Below are 17,500 nucleotides of genomic sequence, written 5' to 3'. Positions count from 1 at the left end.
TTTTTATTAAATTAATGGATGCAACGTGGTGACAACTTTAATTAAAATTTCTTACATCACTTAAATATCTTATAAAAAATACACGTGTTTTTATATTAACAAATAAATGCAAACAACACATCTATTATCCATGTATTTTTATGGTTGTCTATCATAGGCCCTAAGTACTATCCCTACCACATATAGAGCGCGAAGCGCGACACGTGTTATTGATTGTAACAATTAGTTGCGATAAAGGAAGCAGCCGCTTATCAAGGAGGAGCTGTGTCCCAGCAACCCGTTTCCCTAGAGTCAAGCACTCCTCGGAGTTTTTTTAAGAACCACATATAGAGCGCGAGGCGCGACACGTATTACTATCCAGGTGGTATGGGCCCTTTAGCATTATCCGACCATTACGTCCAAAGTTATCTTCCTTAGAATTTGAGAAATTTTGAAATCCTTGTTCGAAGTCCAAAATTTTCATCCGATTGTTCCCAAACTTGCACAAGTTTTTTTTCTATCAATGAGGACCAAACCCAAACTCTATATGAGCAATATCGGACCATAAGTCCAGAATTATGTCTCTTTGAATTTAAAAATAGTGAAGTGAAAAACTGCTTGGTTAGGTGATTATGTCAACATTTTTCATCAGATTCTTTCCAAACTGACAGTGTCTTCATATCAATGAGAACTTTTACCTCATTTAAAATGAGAAACATCGGGACAATAAGTCCAGATTTTTTTTCTATTAAATTTGACAAAATAAAAAAATTTCACTTGTTTAAAAGATTTTACAAATTTCGTCTAAATCTTTCCAAACTTGTTAAGTGTTTTTATATCAGTATTACTCGAACCCTATTGAAAATGATGAATATCGGAGCAATAAATCTATTATGATCTTTTTCTGAATTTCAAAGTATTGTGAAATGCAGCTTCTTTATGCAATTTACAGTTTTCATTCATTTTTTTTTCAAACTTTTACAGTGTTTTCATATCAATGGGTACTCAACTCCTATCGTAAATGAGCAACGTAAGAATAAGTTCAAAATCATCTCCCCTTGAAGTTGAGAAAAATATGAAATAACGCTTACAAGATGAAGCAGATTTTTTTAAAACCTTCACAGTTCTGTTCCATTAATGAAAACTGCACACGGATGCCAGTAAAAAAAGGAAACCAATGTAAATAAAATGAACTATGAAATATTTGGGGGTTACAACACAAAATCATAGATAATGGTTATTTGGGGGTTATAACACAACATCATAAATAATGGTTATTTGGGGGTTATAACACAAAATCATAGATAATGGTTATACCAGTATCTTTTTCTATTTTGTTTCAAATAAACGGCCAATATATTAATATTTACAGAAGAGAAAAAATCGTTCCATGTAACTTCATTGAGTGCCTTTTACACTGAATTTCCCGACGCCTTTTGATGCTTTGCATCAATACTTATCTTGTAAATATATAATATGTATATCATTTTTCAAATTGGAACATCTAATCCATTTGTTGTGGCCTTATGTGTATATGTAACAAATCAAAATATTGGCAAGGTGAACAATTTATTAATAATGATCGTGCAATGGGGATACGAAAAACGAAACCGTCCTCGCGTTGGTCCGTCATGCCACGAGGAGCAAAACGTTAAATTCAAATGATAAATAAAAACAATTTTAGTTGTCGCATCGCATTTTTTGTAATAGCCAACAAATGGCTCGCATAAACTGCAATAGTGTATTGCCCGGAGTCGGATTTAGTCCGCGTCAAACTCTGCCTCGCGTCTGCTATTCCTCGTTGAATAAATAACGACGACAGATGCTCGGGGACACATCGCGCTGATTCGCAATTTCGTTATTTGTCAACATTCATATACAAATACGTTTGTCACATTTGTGTTAGGTTTGCGTTATATTTGGTCGAATGAAAATATAATAGTCATGACAGCAACTAATTTGTGGACGAAATTCAATATTGATTTCCCGCTGTGCTTCAAATATGCGGCCTATTGCCCATCAGAGTCATCAAAATTGTATACCCTGCTTTCAAATTTGGAATAATTGTTTAAAAAATTGCAGTTTATGACCACACGTTGTGTTTTATATAATCTATTAATTTTTCAACCAGAAATGTGTAGTATTACACTAAGCATATTACCTTATAACGTCCTATTTGTGTTAATTAATGGTACATTATACGAATTATAAACGAACTTTTACTGCCTTAAATTGTAAAACGAATACTTTTACACAGTCAAATAGTCTAGGCATGGGGCAGAAAACCTCTTAATACGCATAATGTCATTATGACAAGTAAAACACAACAGTAAAATGCATTAACTTATCGTTACATAGTATTGATATGATCAGCAAATCAAATGCGGCGCAGAACATCCATACATTCATACTTTATTAGTTTAATCCTTTCAGAAACTTTATCTTTATCATAATCACGTGATTCCATGAGGCGCTCTAGGAGAAATAAGTCCGTTGCAATACATTTAGATGACCGAGGGCGTATTAATTTCGGAATCAGTCTTCGTTGTTATTCATTTCTGGTTCGGCCTTATATCAAAGTCGCATAACGTGTTGATAGACTGTTAACTGCCTCATGTACTTCTAGTAGAAGTGGCAAAAGAACTATACTAATAACGTGCACGTCCTTAGTTGATTTAACATGAGTGTAATTGTGTAGTCGCGGTTAGAGTACTGTTCGGCCTATGTATACCTTTCGTATTGTCTAATCATTTATAATGCGACCGATGGGGCAAGAAAAACCATTGAGCAATTACTGTCTGGAGCGGGGGTCATTATGTTTTTCATTTCAAATACAAGTTCGGCCTAACGTCTTCAGTCGACATTATTATACATATATATGTTCTTACATTATTAACCGTCACATGCCGGCATCTGGATGCTAAAAACATTAATCTTAATATGTGCGTTAAATGAACTAGCTATTAGAAACGTGTTCTGAAAATCGGTAGCTGTGTTGTTGTTGTTTTTTCTCTGTTTTCAACAATTATTAAGTCATATAACGGTGATAAATTTACCCATTCTCACTTACCTGGTTTGGCTGGGTTTCCAGTACTTAGTGTATATATTAATGCCAGTAACTGCCAACTGCCCCGCACGATGCGGAGGCAAGAGAGCGATAGCCGTAGAAAGGTTTTCATAACCAATCCCTAAACAAGTTATGTAGCCGGACCGGAAATTGAACCCGCGATCCTCGTATTTGCAATACAGCAACCTTCCAAAAGGCGAATGCATTTTTAAATCTTTATTTCGAATGTCACCAACTGCACATAGCTGAAACCAGCACTATATTTATCAAATACCTTTATGAAAATAAAACAATATAAATGAACAAACGACGTCACAATACTTCGCATGTTAGCAGTTTTTCAATTTGTTGCATACACGTTTGCTTATGAGATTGTCTTTCGATAAAGCTGGCGTGAAGATGCGATAAACATGAATTTCCATGCCAATCGTTTAAACACGAATAATTATATATTTTCCAGCCATGTTATTATATATCAGACATGATAAGATAGTAGTTGATTATAGTATAAACGCGCATATGCACTATTTCTTTAATTCAGATTTCGGGCGTGTCTCGTGATTATCAGTAGTTTCCAAACATTAAACAGATAAAACGGTACATTTTAGTAACAATTTACTAATTCTAACGCATCATGATGAACAAGTGATGATTGGAAATCCGCATTTACGGAAGCGTCGATGGTTTTATCTCTACAATCTTTGTTAAATAGACAGGAATTTTACATAGCATGCTAAATGAATGTCAAACTGTTGATTTGAGATCAAACGCGAGAAGAAATGTGCTGATGGATTTATCTCCTATCTCGGTAACGCCTTTCTGAAATATAGCTTGCAATCAACCCGCTGGCGTCCTCTTTGCTCATTGCATTATTTTGTTGTCTGTCGATTCCTTGCTAGGCGACCCGCACATCTGCGGGATGTCTCTCTCTAAAATAATCCATACGTCACAATAAAGGCGTGGAATCATATGCAATTATCATATTAAAACACTGAAAGGATTAAATCTGGTGTATTTATAAATAATTATTCTTGCACTTACATGAATATCGAAATGAAACTGAAATATCATCATGTGTAACGAACTAATATGCAATCCATCATACGGTTACTTATATCACAAATCTGGGAAAGTAGTAAGTTCACAAATTAAAATGTATTTTTAAACGCGAAAGCAGATCCTTTTAATAATGCAGGGAGCCATATAACAATGTATCGTTTCATTTAAACATATTTATTTTAGCTCGATTGCATCGAACGCCTAAGGCGGATTTGAAACGCTCTCGAGTCCGTTTCCTGGAACTAGAATCAGTACTTGGTGTCTGTGGGTGGGGGGTTCTCAGTTGCTAGGAGGACACCATATCCACTTCGCCACGGCGACCCAAATCGTTTAATATCCATTTGGAAAACGAATGCTTATATCATAAAGCTATAAAGGGTAATATAGTATTCGCTGAAGGATGTATAAGCATTTCACGCATATCCCAAATAATTGTCCGGATTCTGATTGTCACATTTATATATGAAACAAATATGGCATGAGATATGGGGATGACCTGAAATATTTTAAGAAAATCATGTTTATTGGGGTGGTTTTAAAATGAATGTAAAATACATAAATACGAAGCCAAACAATTCAAAATCACTTGTATTATATTTAACAAATTGAAAAACATAAACTCAGAAACATGTTTGTATATATTTAGAGATTTTACGAAGTTTTGGCAGTTTGTTATTATGCACAACGTTTTGACATGCAGAACATGAACTTTTTTTGCTGATTATAGTATACAAAATTGCTTGATTAAAGACAAGCATACGAGCAATGTATACAAATACAGAAATTAAAAGGTCACAGTGGATGATTTTCTATACAGCCATTTTAAAAAGGAGCTTACTTATAAGTAACTATAACAAATAAACAATTTAACAGTATTTATAAATAAATATTGATGAAACAATCAATATTCAAACTACAATTTGTTACCTCATCTTAAAATGGGATATAAAACATGATTTGTTATTCTTATCAGATTGTACTGATACAAACATTTTTATTATTATTTGGAATACTGTCATAATTGAATCAGTAATTCACATTTAATAATATATTAAAGGCTCTATTAAGGTGATAAATCAACTTATAATGCATATAAACTGGTCTAATTTTTACCGGATTTTAGTTTCTCTTGCATAAAAAATGCTCAAAACACAGCTTAGGTGCAACGTTGTCAAGACTTATTGAAGATATACCTGTTTCATAATTGGAAGAAATGTTTACAACTTTGCAACTAACGTGATGTGTAGCCTCAAAGCGGTTACGTATGCTAAAAATAACCGAATGAAAATTCAATTTTAATTCTATTTTAAACAACTTTTTAACAGCAGAAAGTAACTTTTTTATCACTACAAACGTTTTAAAACATTAAGAAGAGACCTACGTTGTGAGTGATACCGGAAAACGTTGAAAATCAACGATATATTTTTGGTGACCTGAGTGACTTTCACTTTCACTTTCTGAGTAAACAGCGATGTAAAAGAACTGATTGTTTGTAAACACAATTGACTTGGAGGACACTATATTTTGAGCTCAAGAAGTTCATCTTGGTATGGTAATGTCCAATAGCATATATATATATATATATATATATATATATATATATATATATATATATATATATATATTGTTTTTTTTGATAATCTTTTTAAATAGAATATGAAAAAAATATTTAAGAATCGGTGAATTATTACGGATCGTCACCTTTATAGAGCCTTCAATATAGAACATACTTATAACTCTAACGCAACAAGCAATATTTACTTTATTTTAGCATGACGACAAAGTAAATAAAGTACCATGGGGTGGACATGATCGTATATGCATAAAATTAATAATCCAAACGTGTGTTTATATTTGAAAAATACAAATGCATGTGTCGTTTGGGCATACAGGGTAATTCTTTGTGTGTAGTGAATGGTGCGTGTACATTTAATCTAATAGTAATTCATATTGTGTCAATTCGTTTTCATAACAAATCTTAAATATGTGTAAAAAAACAAATTTATATGTATCAACATATTCAAATATGTATCAACATTTTCAAATATGCATCAACATATTCAAACATTCATCAACACATTCAAATATGCATCAACTTATTCAAATATGCACACGCAGAACATCATTCAAAGAGCATAGCGTCTTTAATACGTTAATGGTCTATTTTGAGACATTTTTAACGTTCTCTTTACTATGGTTCGGTTTGGGTAACTTCCAAACGGCATGTCTGGAGAACTTCAAAACGCCACGTTTCCACGTTAGACAAAAACTTATTCTGTCATTTATGTTCGTGCGTTCGACTTTGTTATTCTAATTGTCTGTGTTTCAACCTTACAACTTTAACAATTTACGCATGGAACCTATTTTGACAAACTATACTTGTAAAGATGGATACCAATTTCTCATCAATCACTATTATTTACAATTTTCTATAATTTTTGACCGAATCGATGTTTTTATATACATTTAAATTATAACTATTATAGTGTGATATTAACGCTTGTCTTTTTGACGATAGCGTTCTTCTCACGTAATATGTACCAAATGGTCATGCCATGACATTCATATTTCGAATCTTACGTTGTATTTGTATATGTATTTCAGACAAATGACGTCCTCAGTCACGTATATATGTATGTTTGTACTGGCCACCTCCGTATGTCTGTCCAGTGTCTCTGATGCGTATATAGACTGCTCCATGGAATGCCTCTTTGCAAAATTTCGACAGCCTACAGTTTGTGAATGCAATAACAATGTCAAGTCGCACTGGGGGAAGCGCGCACCGAGGACACAAACACACAGTGGTCTGCCTACGTTTAGATACGGAAAACGATCGGCTTTCTTTTGACGACTCTGATTTAGAGGGCATGGACAGGTAGGTTCGTTACACCGAATCAATTTATTGTGTAGACAAGTATAATTGTGGTAAAATAAGAGCATGGTTGGGACATTGTGGACGTTGATTGGTCTGACATAAAATGCTTAAGTTTCTCTTTTCCTGTTTTGCACGCATGTATCGCGCTCAATACTACTTGAGATGTGGAACTTGTTCATTTGATAACGATAATGTTTTATTGCAATTTCAACACATAACCGTTTTAAAATGCCTTATTACTCATAACCAATCTCTGACCAACGGGTCTGTCGAAAAAAACAACAACAAGACGCATGCGCGAATTGAACCTTGTAGGCAGTTAATCAGGACAGCGACACCTGAGTCGTTATCAAAGTGAGACATGCTTTGGGAGTAATAAACAAGACGGCGTCACCTGAGTCGGTGTCAAAGTGACACTTGCCATGATATTAATAAACAATCATTCTATTAACGATAGCGCTGTTTGGCGATTATCCTGTAATGTGTAATACAAGTACTAAATAGCGGTTTCAATAAAACCTTTAAATAAAATATATACGGAATATTACGCTAGTCAATTGTTCCAAGAGTTTGTATCACTCGAGTTGCTTGTGTGATGACATAGCACACGAGAGGCGGAGCCTCGAGTGAGATGCGAAATAGCACAAACCACGAGAGTGATACAAACTATTGGAACAATTGACTAGCGTAATATTCCTTTTATTATATACAACAACTAACAAAAACAGTTAACAAATGTATTTTTTATTTTAACAAAACTGACAAAACAATGACTAAAACGGTACGCCATAGTTTATTTAAGACACGTATGAATACAGTTTATGTAAATTAACGTGTAAACATTCGAACCGGGAAAAACACAGGTTTCCGACACGCTTACCTTATTGCCATCGTTAATCCAATTTTTTATAACAATTAAGTTGACAACTTTAATCCGATGTTTATAACAAAATGTTTTAAACGATATCCACTTCCACTTCTATCTTCCATGTCTTTATCGAAAACTTAGTTTAAACCAAACTATTTTATTGTATTCCTATCGAAATATACATTTATGCATGATAAAACACACACTCCAAAATACGTTTTTAACACATAGTTAACACAGTAATAAAACATAAAACTATTGTGTTTGTCACAGAAATGACGTCACACGATGTACTACGTAATATATTTCGTAATATTAAATATTTCTATTTTCGGTGCGTGTTATGTGACGTCATTAAAGGGGTCGAAGTAGTCCGGCTAGTATGGTAATACGGAATTGGAAACAGTGAGTAGCGTAAAACGGGATTTTTTATTTCAAACGATTGATACAACCTGTATTTTGTTAAAAGCATTAAACAGGTATATAATAAAACTGAGATTGCCGATACAATAGACTTTGACGCTTATTATCAGATTATTACAAGCCATTACAGCTTTTTGAATGTGGTTTTAGTTTCATTGTAAAGTTAAATTGAATATTTTCAAAAAACAATTATGCAAGCTCGAGTGTTCATTTGATATGAGCTATTTTATTATTTATAACATATCTCTTGGTTAGTAGACGCGCCTGTTACGTTGTTAATTATGCAAACTTTACTGATTGAGTTTGTAAGTGTGAAATACCAAACAATCTCTAGAGTATTCTACTGAAACCCCGCATAATAAGATATTGTAAAATTGCGTGATTAGCTATTATCTCATAATAAAATGGGTCATTATAAAGAGTCATAGAAAAGAATATCAGCAAATCTGTACCTATTTTGCGAACTTCAATAATTTTTTGGGTAACCAAACGCTATTGTTATAGATATAAGATTGACACGCCAGGCATTTTTCGTTGACTCATTTGAAAGTTGTTGACGATGGCATTTAGGGAAAAGTCGCAATCGTCAATTGTGGTGGAGCGTAATAAATTATTCAATTTTCCGAAATGCATAAAAACAGTCAGTAATGCGTTTAAAATTAAAATGTATAGCGTCTGATCAGTACGCATGTTGTCGATATAAAACATGATACAATGAATATTTAGCAAACTTGCATGTATATGTTCACAACTAAATAAATTATCCGCATGTTATTTTGCACTACCTGATGGCGGAGCTTATACATATTTCAGACTCGGTAAAAGGGAAAAATCATTGCTTACATACAAATGAATGATGATTACCTTTTTGGTCTGTAACTTAAGTCGTTTCTACAGTTTTTGCACGAGCTGGGTATTTCTTCAATTTTAAGCTCACCAGAGTACAATGTGCCAATTAGTGAGCTTTTGTGATCGCTTTCGTCCGTCGTATGTCGTCCGTCGTATGTCGTCCGTCGTGCACGGACGAAAGGCGATCACAAAAGGTCAAAGCCCCGCCAAAAGTTATTGCAACAATTTATGACTTCGTTATGTGCAAATTGTACTATATTCCCCATTACTTACATTAAAAGAACAGTAAAACATGTAACGTTAAAATATCAATCGAAGAAATAGAGGAATAGTAAATGAGTAATATTCACTGGCTGCGAATTGCAACGTAATGGCACTTAAAATATTTCAAAAAGTAGCACAAAATGCGTAGCTTAATATTAGTCATATGATATATTTAAAATGTTCCCATGGTATTCTTTCTTAAGACATGTTGTCATATTTAATATGGCGTTAAAATATACAGTCGTATGTGACGTTATACATTTAAGTAGGCCCTAAAAATAAAGACTGTCAACAATGACTAAGATTCTTTGTTTTAAAACATGGACATTATCTGACATTAACAAACTGCTGAAGTTCGGCGCTCCAAACGAAGTCGCGATATAAAGATAGTCACCAAATGCCAGTTTTGCTACTGTTGACGAATCGTTAAAATGCCACAGCAGGCATCATGAAAGCAATGCTCTTTATGTATACTGTTTCGAATTCCTTGCGTACCTTGTCGTATGTGCTATCATGTCTAACTACCGGGCTATACCAGTACTCAATGAACTAAAAAAAGCGCCATGTAAATGACAAAGTAATGTTAACGATGTTTTATAAGCTTCTTAATAAGCTCAGCAAATAACTTCAATTATTTTACGATTCTATGACTTAGTTGCATTGTTTTCAGTATTTATTTCATGTAACTATAAAATAGATACGCTGACAAATTTTTGCTTCATTTGCTTTCTTTTGTTAGTTTGAACAAGCTAAATCTTAAAACTGTAAGTTGCCTTTTCATTTAAGCTAATCATCGCAAATCACACCTGATAAACAAATAAATCATTACAAATCACACCTAATAAAAAAAATAACAGTGAAAAATAACACTTAAAAATAAACATCGCCCTGGGAAAACGTTACTAATGCATATCGACACAGACTATTCAGGAACGACTCTTTCCGCATAAACTGAATTTTTACCAACTAAAGGATAAGCGTCATTTTAACAAAAAAACAAACAAACAACATCAAACGTGAAAGTGTTTGTCCTGATTTACAAGTGCGATGCTCAAATGCAGACACTAGTGAGACAAAATGGCTGTTCTTGTTTCAGATTTGATGAACTCAGTGCAATACAGGACGAATTCTACCCGGGCCTAGACTCTCGGAAGTGATCGTGGAAACGACCATGCGCTCGGGCTCGTGTTCTTCGAGTCATGGCATCAACAAATTGAAATATTAAATAGGCAATAGAGACACATGGCGCTTTGTTTAAGTTTTCCCATAGCAATAGAGAACATGGCGCTTGTTTAAGTTTTCCCATAAGTCAATAGAGACACTGGCGCTTTGTTTCAGTTTCCATAAGTCATTTTTGATGTTTTCTTTATATTAACTAGAATACTACTAGTATACTACTACTATTCACTGTAGTATATATTCTGCAAGATTTTAATTATTTAGATAAAATACATGATTAAACATAGTAACATTGTTTTTTAATAATGATTCATCAATTTCAAAGAATGTGTGAAACTTTAACTGTTTTTTTTTAAAATAAACCACACGGAATATAGTTATATTAATCAACCACCTTACAGCTTCTTTATTTGGAGGGCGTAAAAATACTAAGTATTGCATATTGGTAAATCTTTGCCGTTTCCTTTTTTAATATGGCAAAGCGATTTTCTGTATTTATAATTGAAGTATATACTATCATGGTGTACTTTGTTTCATTTTTATTTAGATTTTTATTATTCAAAGATATAAGAAACAATTTATTGAAATAACACTACACAATAATTCTTGTTATATGTTAGTAAATCTTCGTATAACTTAAACAATAAACACTTAAATGCCTAGTCAATTTATTTAGCTTAAAATACAAAAGCAATGATGAAGATAACGATTTCGATCATATGAATTACAATTACGATAATGATTATGAGAAGAAAGACAACAACAAAGACGGGAAATGCAGATGATGCTTCTGATAATAGGTTTGATGAGCTGGATAAAGATATGGAGAAGAGGAGTACGAAATCGATAATGATTGATGATGACGATGATGATGATGATAATGGTGATGATGATCATGATCATGATGATAATGATGATAATGAGGATGAGGAGGGGGATGATGATGATAATAAGAGAGATTAATGATGATGATGATGATGATGATGATGGTGATGATAATGATGATGATGATGATGATATGATGATGATGATGATGATGATGATGATGATGATGATGATGATGATGATGATGGATATGATGAATATGATGATGATGATGATGAGGAGGAGGATGATCATCATCATCATTCTGAGCGCGTCCGCAATAACAGTTCAATCAAGGAAATGAGGATTTGTCGTGTCTTCTTGGTTAAACATCGCCTCACTCATTTACAACCATATAACAAGAACCTACCATTACCTTGAGAACAATAATCAAGCGATTATGTTTTAAAAACTTGCACTATATGTATTTCTAAAATAAATGTACAACAAGCTGCGTATCAACCGACAAATATATCAATATAGGGATAATACACGTTTTCGAGGGCATGATCATCTGCGGGGCGCTCGAAAAATCCGTTCCTGCCCGAGTGCGCAGCACGAGGGCAGGAACGGATTTTGGAGAGCGCCCGCAGATTGCTCATGTCCGAGAAGAAATGTGTATTTTCGCTATTATTGCATAAAAAAATCACACATACCAAAATACTTTAAATAACATTGAAAACAATATGTTTTGTTCATTCGACATCGACAAAATAATTCGATTATTTCAAAACAGTTCAAGGTTGTGTTTTACATATGCCTCGCTCGGTCATCATCCGAAATGACGAGGCAGTTTTGATTTAAAATGTGTTTAAAACGTGGATTAATGCAAAGTTGAATGCAGCCGCGCAAAGTAGAATGATGAATTATTTTGGAATTTATAGCAGGAACGTTGAAGGTACCATAAACACTTACATTTATGAGCATAGCCTTTTGAAAGTGTTTCAGTAAATAACCTTAACTTCATTGACGTTGCCAATAAAAATAAAGCTGTTGGCAAGAGAGTGCATATGGTATAAACTTGAAAAGTGGATTGAAAATAGTCATTATCCAGGCATGCATGAGGAAACTGGTGCTTATTCGAGTTCCCCATTAATGCTTGGAAAGTCGTCGAAGGCTGGTAGAAGGGAAGTTTCTGCGCGTGGACCAGATTATGGATATGAAAAACACATAACATGGCTTGAACGGCAAGTGTATCGCATTGTTAATACAAATGATTTCTCCCGTTCAAGCCCTTCTTTGCCAAGGTTCGGCACCCCGCAGAGGGCATTATAGATAGAGTGTAATGCAATTATAACAGTATTGAACGATAATTCATAACTATAATAGCAGGATTACGCAATTCGTTAGCCAATTTAGCGTTAAGAGCATTTCAGCATTTTAACATGTATTGAATTCCACCAATCGAATACCAAATTGCGCATTTTTATCTGCTATAAAACAATAAAAAAACGGAAACATAATGTATCAATATAAGAAATTGACTAATGCATTAAAATACATGGTGCGTTAGCTTGTTGATGCATCCTTTTGTAAGAGGAACTTTATCTATATCCCATAATATAGAAAATGTTTCTCCAAGAGATTCGTTTACTTAATTTGCCAAACAATGTGGAAAAAAACATAAAAGTCTTAGGTCATGTAACATATAGAATGCATTATATGTATTCACCGATATGTATTCACCGAGTGAATATAATTTGCGGTTTGCGATAAAAAAAAGTATCAATGACTCTTCCTGGACAAAGCCAAAAACATCAATTCTTTCGATATAGCGTACTTAGTAATGGGCTATTAATCAGAGAATACGAAGAATTCTTAATAACAGATAATCAATATACGACACATTATACCTATAGCAAACGTTAGTATTGTAATTACAGGGGATTTTCAGCACTGTCTGCGCCTCCGTAAAACGGAGGCACTCCCAAAGCAAACGGACCCAAAACCGAAATTATAAAAAAAATTCCCAATGAATTTTTTTTTTAAAGAATTAAGTGTCTTGTAACTTGTGTGACTAACCAGAGGTTTGTTTTGGTAAAAAATATCTGCTATAGGTTTTGACTGTACAGTTCTTATCTCGGGAGTGTACTGCAACTGAAAAACAAAACTGAAAGTACTTGAATAAACGTGAACATGTCCAATATTGCATTGTGTTTATAAAGAAGACAAAATAACATAAAAACACATTTATTGTTAAACCACTGAGTATTTAAGCATGATAAATTCACAATCTTTTCCAAAATGAGCCGTTTCATCGAAGCAAAAATTCCCAAATGGCCATTTTGTCGATAAAAAATTCCCAATTTGGTCAGACTCCTTTCCAAAATAGGCAGAACACCTCCCCTGAAATTAATTATTCGTTGAATCAAATTAGTCAAATATGCAACGTTTACATATACACCATGGTTTAGACACAATTAATATGGATATGGTATAAAGCAAAGAGCATACGAAGAAAAAGGCAAAAGTATCTCAGTTCTAAGAAACATTTAAATAAATTTTCTTCATTATTATTTAAAAAAAAAAAAACAACAGAACATGCATTACACCATCAGATAAAGATGTTTTAAGACGGGACTCGGACGAAATAGTGTGGTTAAAAATAATAAACATTTAGTTCAATGTTCTAAGTCAATGTCATGTTAAAGTTTGCAATTCAATGGTTCCTTAATTGACGTTGAACTGTTAATATTGCTGCGTAGCAGTTTGCTTCTCAGAAAATTACTGTCGTAAGATGTTTGAGAGAAGACGTACCCCAGACTTGTTTTCACCAAATCGGCAGTCGCTACAAGTCACGTGGCCCAGCGATAAATACGGACGCAGAAACAAGACCAAACCCTCGTGTTTGTTGTCGGAGTACATACGTCACCAATAATTGATCACGTGATAGTTTTCCAGACAACAATTGCAGGGTAAATTATGAGGTAAACAGCATCATTGAGATAATCTAGTTCTTGATATTGATAGTAATTCGTTTTGCAAACAACAACGGTTCCACGTGCATTAAATCATCTTCAAGAATCTTGAACGGGAGGAAATCACAAAGATTTGGTAAAAAATAGATTCAACAGTTATCAAGGTTCTCTCGATAAGATGATCAAATATGATTTCGTTTGAGGTGTAATATGGCAGTAGTAGTAATTAAATGAAAGAAAAAAGTTGCAGAAATCGTTTTGAAATTAAATTATGAAGATTGAAATAAAAACAAATCGCAATGAAATATCTAGTACAAACACTTTTTTTGTATTTGTATTAGTGTGTGATAGGTGGTGCTGAATCGATGGTCAGTGAGCAGGTATTAGTTATGGAAGGAAAAGACCGCCAATATTATTCATCACCTAAAAAATGTACAGCTTGAATAAATCGAATATTCCACTAGACATGTTTTTAAACAGTATTTAAGAGCATAAACAATCCCGACAGCACATTTTTTACCCCCGATGAAGATGTTCTGCACTTTATTGAGCGCTATGAAAATATGAATTTAAAATAATGTTCGAAAATTAAATTTGCCAATATCAATGAACGATATTAAAAAAGCTCTTAGAAATTCATCCAGGTTAAAGCGCAGGACCTGATTTGTATTTGAATGATTTTTTTTTTATTACGGAAAAGACGTTCTTACGCCGTACTTACATACGCTTTTTAATATAAAGTTTGATTGGGGTTTTCCATCTTCATGGTCTGAGGGTTACATATACCATACATAAAAAGGGCAGTAAACGACGAAAATAATTACAGAGGTATTACTCTTCTTAGTATTTTGGAAAACTGTTTTCGAAAATTCTTAATAACAGATTAACTGTCTGGGCCGAACGATTATGTATACATTGAGCGCAGGCTGCGTTTCGGTCGGAAATGAGTACCGTCGATAATTCATTTGTATTTCACGGTATTAAACGCATGTAAATAAATAAAGGTAAACAATATACTGTGCTTTTATAGATTTCACTAAGGCCTTCGATTATATTGTTAGAGATAATCTATGGTATAATCAATTCATTGGGAATACGTGGAAATTTACTCAATGTCATGAAATCAATGTATAACTCCATAAAATCAAAAGTTAAACATGGCAATACGTTGGTCGACAGCTTTGAATGTTTACTTGGTTTAAGGCAGGGTGAGTGTTTATCGCCATTTTTGTTTTCATTGTATCTTAACGATTTGGAAGGTGAATTTTACATGAAAAGGCATTAATGGTATCGACGTTAACTCTTTTAATGGTTTCTTCTTATTGTACGCCGTGATATGATAATTTTTGCTAATACCGCTGAAGAATTACAAAACGGCTTGGATCTATTATACGATTATTGTCACAAATCGAAACTTGTGGTAAAACTGAAAATACTAAATTATGTTTTTCGTAAAGGTGGTCGCCCCTTAACAAATATATTTAAATATGATAATCAAATCATAGATATTGAACCGGTTCAACTATCTTGGTATTGTATTCACAAACTGGTGGTTGTTAGTGACGCAGAACATACTCTCGCTGGACAGGCCCTAAAAGCTATCTTAAACTGAAAAAAAATATTTGTACAAATTTAGAGAATTTCATTAGTCATAAACTATGTCTTCTTGATAAACTCATAACACCATTCTTACTACGGAAGCGAAGTGTGGGGTTTGTCAAGGTTTATCAATTGAAAGGGTTCATTTGCAATATTGTAAGCAAATACTTGGTGTCAAAAAATGCACTCAAAATGATTTCGTTATGGTGAACTTGGCCGGTGTCAATTATCAATGCCAGGAGATATATTAATATATAAATACTGGATAAAACTTTTGAGAACATCAGATAATAAATTTATCAAAAAGTTTATTTGACTTTATAAATGATAGTATTGAGTATCCTCACCAAGAAAAATGGTGCAGTTATAAGGGATCTCTAAGTACTTTGGGATTTTATAATGCTTGGTTTTTCAAGATGTTGGAAATGAAATATGTTGTATCAGTCGTAAGACAAAGATTGAGCGAACGTTTGTGCAGAATGGAATGAGCGACTTCATACTTCTACTAGGGCAAATTTTTATAAAACATTTCGCCGTTTTTCAATTTCAACGTATCTGAATATATGTTATGTCAACAAGTTTTTCGAGTTAATTTATCAAAATTACGTATGTCATGACATAGATTAAATATCGAGCCAGGCAGATGTGCTAGGACCTACACCAATTCCATTAGATCAAAGAGTGTACTGTTTGTAATAAACTCGAAGATGAGTTTCCTTTTATTCTTGAATGTACAATAATACTGAACTGAGATCAAATATATATTCCAGTGTATTACAGACAACGACCAAACATGTACAAATTTATTGAAATAATAACATCAAATAATGAACTATTAATAAAAAAAATAACTGTTATATTTATCACTCTTTTAGGTTCGAACGCATAATAACATGTGTCATCAATTTGATGTAATCTGAAATGTTCTTGCGGTATATATCTTGTTGTTACTTTAATTGCATTTATTATGTACTGCATATTAATTGTTGGGATAGTACCGCATATGTACCGTGTTTTTTCTGTCTTTGTGTTTTAAACGGTCGCCTTTAATGGACTGTCAAAACTGCATTTGAATGTATTTAATCAATTGCCATTATTATCTTTTTAATGAAGGTATATTATATAGTATCGTATTGTTCCTAGATGTATTCTACGACCTATGGCTGCATTTTTAGAACTGTTTGTTTACAACTATTATGTCACATTAAATACTGTACTTGTAACATCTATATTTCATAGAGCATATTACAGGACCCTTTTGACCATCTACATTTTGAATGCGTAGGTGGGTTGTTAAGGTTTTTATGAAATGCTTGTTTTAATATGAACGCAACCAGTTAAAACATTTTGTTTCTAGTGTTGGTTTAACTACAGACACTTGTCATAATATCATAATATCAGTCTAATTTAAATAATATGTTGTACTATGAGCAGAGCCTTGAGCTGCCTATATTTTCGTTTCGCATAGGTAGCAAGCAAGGGCTAATTCTTATGAAATTGATACAAGCATGAAAAAAGCATAATTTTATTTAGTATAATACTGGTGCTATCACGTG

General features: G+C 33.3%; 1 long non-coding RNA gene across 1 annotated transcript in view; it reads left to right on the top strand.

The window, feature by feature from the left end:
* LOC127860643 (uncharacterized) overlaps positions 1 to 10,565 on the top strand; it is a 15,219-nt gene extending 4,654 nt beyond the window's left edge. The window contains exons 2-3 of the long non-coding RNA XR_008039871.1: positions 6,710 to 6,980; positions 10,481 to 10,565. This is a non-coding gene — a long non-coding RNA (uncharacterized LOC127860643). The remainder of the gene's footprint in view (positions 1 to 6,709; positions 6,981 to 10,480) is intronic.
* Positions 10,566 to 17,500: the final 6,935 nt, after the last annotated feature.

The sequence above is a fragment of the Dreissena polymorpha genome, chromosome 15 (genome assembly GCF_020536995.1).
Source record: "Dreissena polymorpha isolate Duluth1 chromosome 15, UMN_Dpol_1.0, whole genome shotgun sequence".
Classification (NCBI taxonomy): Eukaryota; Metazoa; Mollusca; class Bivalvia; order Myida; family Dreissenidae; genus Dreissena; species Dreissena polymorpha.
Note: the sequence above shows the minus strand (reverse complement) of the source record. Positions and strands in the feature narration are given on the sequence as shown.